General features: G+C 39.5%; 1 pseudogene; it reads left to right on the top strand.

Annotated features, from left to right (window-relative positions):
* The first annotated feature begins 3,955 nt into the window (after positions 1–3,955).
* LOC140336011 (annexin A4 pseudogene) lies at positions 3,956–4,825 on the top strand (annotated as a pseudogene).
* Positions 4,826–5,903: the final 1,078 nt, after the last annotated feature.

Here is a 5,903-nt window from a genome sequence, read left to right as displayed (position 1 = left end):
TTAAAGTGCATTAGCATGTCTCACGTAAATACATTCTATATCTACGCTAGACATAATTGGATGTATTTCTATAAGAATTGCTAGCAAAAGCACTCAGAAATTAAAATAATTATAGCATTAAAAATAAAACGAGTCACAGCCTATGTAATTAAATCTTGTAAAGGGATTAAAGTGGACTTTCCCTTACAATCTGCATATAAATCTTTTGGACTCATGTCAGAGTTACTGAATCACATTGTTATTTTGAGTAAAAGACACCTCTTTTCTTCTATGAATATAAATCCACTGCTTTTTAACCTTCAGCCATAGCAGTCTTGAGCACATGATGTAAAGAGTAAGGTGTTTGGTTTGCATTTAAACCTAAACTGCAGGCAGATATTCAAGGAAAGACTCCAGTAAATTCAGGTTTATGTTTATTTATTTTACAAAATGTATTAAATGTAATAAATTGCAGCTTCTAAATTTGACTTATTTCAGCAACTTGTGATTTCTAGTTGGAGAAAGGGGCAGATTCTGGGCATGCTATGTTTACTGTACATGGTCTGCAGTAATCTCACATGGGCAGAGAGACGATCTCATCAGTCTGGTAATAATTATAGGTGAGCAGAATAGAAAGTTGATGTCACACTAACCTCTTTCTCACTAAAGCGCAGGTTCCCTCTCTCCTGTGCATATGGGCAGTTCTGATCCCGTGCGAGCCTGCTCTTCCAAGTTTTATCAGCATCACCCCTACAATTAGGAAATAGCCTCCTAATCGTCCCTGGCTATTTAGCTGGCTCACACATAGCACTCAACGTTCGTACAACGTGTCTCCACTACTGCTGAGCCCCCTAGTTCTGCTGAGCATTTACCTTTCACCTGCCTGATAAATGACTGTTTGCCAGTTAACACACTGTAGCCCAGTCTATTTCACTGTCTATTCCCTTGTGCTCTACCCCTGTGTTCCCTTTGTCTTTAGTGAACCCCGTATCACATGTCCCCTTTGTCTCTTCCTGTGTCCACTGCATTCCCCTGTGTCTTCAGTGACCTCCGTGTCGCCTGCACCTCCTGTCTCTTTCTGGGTCTCCTTTGTTCCCCTGTGTCTGTGGTGACCCAGTGTTACCAGTGTCTATTTTATGGATTTCTGGCCAGCTTTAACTATTTTTCACACACTGGGCCTGGTGTGTCCAAGGACCGCAACCTGACAGCAGCCTGAAGTGCAACATCCTTACCACTAAAGGGTCTGAAGAAGACCAGGTTGTATAGATTCTGCACCTTAGCTCTTCCCAGGGACCACACCACTATTGTGCAAGCCATAACGCCCCCTAGAGGCTCCGTCTCTCCAAGCATGACAGTCAGATCCCATCTGGTCAAGAAATCCAACGGGATTATGAAATTCTGAATAAGAAAAGTGTAAATGGCCTTGTTTTTTATCTCATTGTTTTATTATTACTTCAGCCAGAACAGCCAGTGGTGATTGCTAGCTGTCAACATCTCATGACAGGATTGACTAAGCAAACGACAATCCAGCTGAGCTACATTGACATCATTGATGATGAAGACAGGAGTGTCAATGTGGCGGCATGTTATTGGATGATCCCAAGTGCTGGCATTTTTGCCTTTGCATGGGATATCTGAATTGTAATCCAAAGTTGGAATAGCTCAGATCTAGATCAGAATTAACTCTGATTAAGACTTACCAATCACCACTGGTGGAAATCCTTGTCCATTCACATGGTGGGTGTGCTGAGGTGACTTAACTGTGTTTGCTTAAGAGCAATATAGAAATATTGGGTCATCAGGTTGGAAGCAATGTGTGGCACAGTGGCACGGCTTTAAAAAAAAATGAATGGACCTGAAATACAATAGCAAAACAGCTTGACTTTCTGTATTTCAGTTGCGCATTTTGCTTTTTGCTAGGAGTTCAGCTTTAAACATTTCCCCATTAAGGCAAACACTACGACCATCCAGATCATTCTTTTATGCTGCAGTTGCCAAAACTTTAAGGCCATTGATCCAGCTTGCATAGAAACTGTTATGAGCCTATTAGCTTTCATCACTGCAAGATCTGAATTCTGTGTTATAGGGTCAGGGAGCATTAACACATCAAAAAGGTTAGGGTAAGTCAGGATGACCTTGTACATAAAGTTACACCTCTGAATGGTTCTCTTATAACATTTTAAGACATTCCTTTGATTGACATATCTTTTATTTAAACACTTTCAGCTTAAACAACTATAAATATATATCTTCCCAGGAGATTTAACACAAGTACGCCTGTTTTCTGATCTAGCAAATGTGTATTCTACAGAAGGTCTGCTACATAGCTGTTAGGTCAGGCTTTTCTATTGCCTCTGTTTAACCCTGTCCGAGCAAATATATCCACTCAGTCCTTCATAGGAATGAACAAATAATTATGGTACAATACCTGGGCACAGCAACCTACAGAGATGTGTAAAAAGTCGGAAAGAATGGACAATTCTCATGCAGTTTGTTCATTACACCCATACAAGTAACGGCAAATTTACTTCTTTGTCAAAGCTGCATTATTTTGCAACTTTGAGAATTAACTGTTGGAAAAATATAGGAAAGGGTGTGAAAAAAATGTTCAATTGTGCCTCTCTATGTTCTGTACAGGGTATTGTTATTAACTCCCGACAGCACAGTATGTCACTGTGTCCTATTCACAAGAAGTTTAAAAGCTGCTTCAAGTGCTGACATTTACACAATACCGCTCTGGCACATGCATATTCCTTTATTTGTTAGCTAAGGGAAAAAAACTTCACATGGTAAAAACACCAGCATGTCAATAAGGATTTTTTCACAGCTGCAGGCAGCGGTGGCCACTGATGTCCTGTGCTGCATAAAATAAAGAAGACATAGCTGCAGTTATAATATTGGAATTTATCAGAAGCTGTGTATAAAATGCCCAGGTCAAAAATTGTTATGGTTAACAAGTATGCAAATGGTTGCAATGTGGTTACTGCTTCATTGTGCCAGTGAACCAATGCTTTGGGGAAGATGATACATGTAGCATCCACCCACAGCAGCCCAATAGAGAATGAATGGGGGCAGACCTGAGTGGTTTAGTACTGTTCACCACTGCCCTCTGACAAATCAGTTAATGCTGGTTCTTTTGGCTCTGTGGTAGCATTAGCTGAGTGGTTGGCAAAGTGCCAGCCAACAGGTTCCAAACAGGACCACTTGCCTAACTATAACTGCTACAATTCTGAGTAAACTTTAGGGGGTAGCATGGGAGACGAACTGTTTCTAGTTAAATCTCAGGAATGAATCTGATGGTGTGGGTGATGCCATAAAAGCTTTTCTGAAGTCGATGGGTTAGTAAGATATGGCAGGAAACAGAAGTGCCCTATGAACCTCAAACAGAGACAGACACCTGTCAAGGGGCACCATGGAAGTAGGACATGCATCTAACCAAAAAATAGGAAATATAGAACAAAAACTCAGGGAAAAAAGCTCTTTTATTTTGGCTTCATGTTTATTTTGCCCAACAAGCAATCCCTGGCCCTGCGCAGTTAGTTTCACCCCCTCATTGTATGCACAAGCCACAACCAATTGGTCAAAGCTTTAAAGTGGCTAAACATCATGAAAAATGAACTCCAGCCTTACCTCTCATCTTGCACAGATCTCTGGAATGCTCTTCTATCTTCAAATTGCTTACTTTGGTTTCTTTTCATATTGTGACCTTCTTACAGTGTTCATTGGAAGCAATGACAAGTCCAAGACGCAGTCTTATTTCCTGACTGGAGGACATCTAGCACCATTTTATCCTTTCCTCTCCAGTCTTAGTGTCCCAGGAGCAACCCTTTCATTAATTTATGTTCATTTATTCAAGGAAGCTCAGCATCACATGGAGGAAATACCATGGCTTCTTGTTTATAAGGATGTTCTACCTACATTCCATTGTGAAGCACAAAAGCCTAATGATGACATCGAGAACCATTAAGAAGATATTATGATGGAAATTGGAACCAAACGGACCATCAAGCCCTACCCAAACTTCAGTGCGGCAGATGATGTCCAGAAATGGGCTGCCATTGTTGATGAGATTACAAACAGTACTGTTACCCAGCATCAGGAAGTCAAAATCACTTTAAAAACCTATGTGGGAAAGGACTTGGAAGATTACTTTAAATCTGAGCTGACGGGAAACTTTGAACAAGTGATTCTTGGCTTGATAACTCCATCAATTATATCTGATGTGCAAGAAATGAATAAAGCTATGAAGGGTGCAGGAACTGATGAAGGATGTCTCATTGAAATCTTGGCTTCTCGTTCAACAGAAGAGATGCACAACATCCATGCAAGCTATAGATTTAAATATGGCAAGTCTCTGGATGTCAATATTTGTTCAGATGCCTCTTTTATGTTCCAGAGGGTTCTGGTATCTCTGGCTGCCGGAGGAAGAGACCAGAGTGACATCGTGGATGGTGCTTTACCCACAGTGGATGCAAACGCCTTCATGAGAAAAAAAAAGGGGACTGAGAAGTTTGGACCATTCTTTGTACAAGAGACAAAAAGCATTTACTTTTTTTCAGGAGTATAAAAAGATTTCAAAAAAGAAATCGAGGCCAGTATGAAATCTGAGATCTCTGGACACTTGGAAGATGCTCTCCTGGCCATTTTAAAATGTGTGAGGAGCAAGCCTGCTTACTTTGCTATGTTGATCAAGAAAAGGAATAACCAAGGAGAGCAAAAAAAGAAGTGTATACTTCAGTTTAAACCTGATATACCTGGGGTATCTAACTGGAGACTAAGGACAAATGCCACAAGTGCTGCGATTAAGAGATGCTCATGCTCATCATTCTTTAATTGCTTCCTCTAGCTACTGGTCTGTGATCTCCAACAAACCTGTAATAAATCAATAAAGATTATTTTCATGGCTTTAGATTAAATTAAGCTGGCATGAGTGAGCACTTTAGATGTCAAATCTGCAAATAACAATATAAAAGTATTGCCTCTGGTGAGCTATTTCTCTTACATCTCCCTTAGCCTAATTTAGTCAGCAATGTATATCACACATCTTATTTGTAGTAGCTCTTGCCTTGATTGAAAACAACCTAATAATAAAGATTCATCTATATGTCAGTGCACTGGGCTTCTGGTAGTGTAAAGGCAGTAACAGGAAACAAAACCTGGACAGTATGGCTTGGCAATCTGTAGATATCATCTGAGCCCCCCGACAACAAATTCTTAATTTACTTATGTCATACAACACAGCAGAGGCTAGCGGGAATAGTGAAGATAACTAATAAAGCTTATGTACATGTTTGTGATTTTTGTATCCCTTAATGAGTCCTAATTATAAATCAGGCCCCTTACAGAATGCATCACAGTATATCTAATAGAGTGCTATGAATTATTAATCTGCCCTAGAGCTGTTAGCATATTTTATTTAGAGATAAGATGAAGAAGCTTGATCAAAGTCATACAGATCTCATAACATGTCAACTCTCTTTGGTGTCTCACCCAATCAATTCTGCTATCCCTTATTAAATTAACCTCTGTTGCTTTTACAAAGGGGACTGATTAAAGGCAGACAATACATAAAATGGAAATGTATTTTTTCCTTGGCACACCTCTGTAGAAACAAAGAAACAACCAAGTTGTTAGTGAGGTTGGGAGCTGCAGTTACATATTGTAAATCACCTACACGTGCACCTGCAGGTAATACTTGGTATAGCACAGTGACTGTATGGATATAATGATTCTATATATTAGAACTGTAAAACTCCATAAATATTATAATTTATATTTTACTATTCTTTTTGTAGTCATAGCGCTTCTTGATCAGTTCATGCCACTAATACTCTCGAATACAATCATAATTTTCAGAGAAGGGTATTCAACTCAAGCACAGTATAGGCTGAATTTTCTGGCTTTTTGTAATCATTTTTTTTTTA

This window comes from Pyxicephalus adspersus, chromosome 7 (genome assembly GCF_032062135.1).
Source record: "Pyxicephalus adspersus chromosome 7, UCB_Pads_2.0, whole genome shotgun sequence".
NCBI lineage: Eukaryota > Metazoa > Chordata > Amphibia > Anura > Pyxicephalidae > Pyxicephalus > Pyxicephalus adspersus.
Note: the sequence above shows the minus strand (reverse complement) of the source record. Positions and strands in the feature narration are given on the sequence as shown.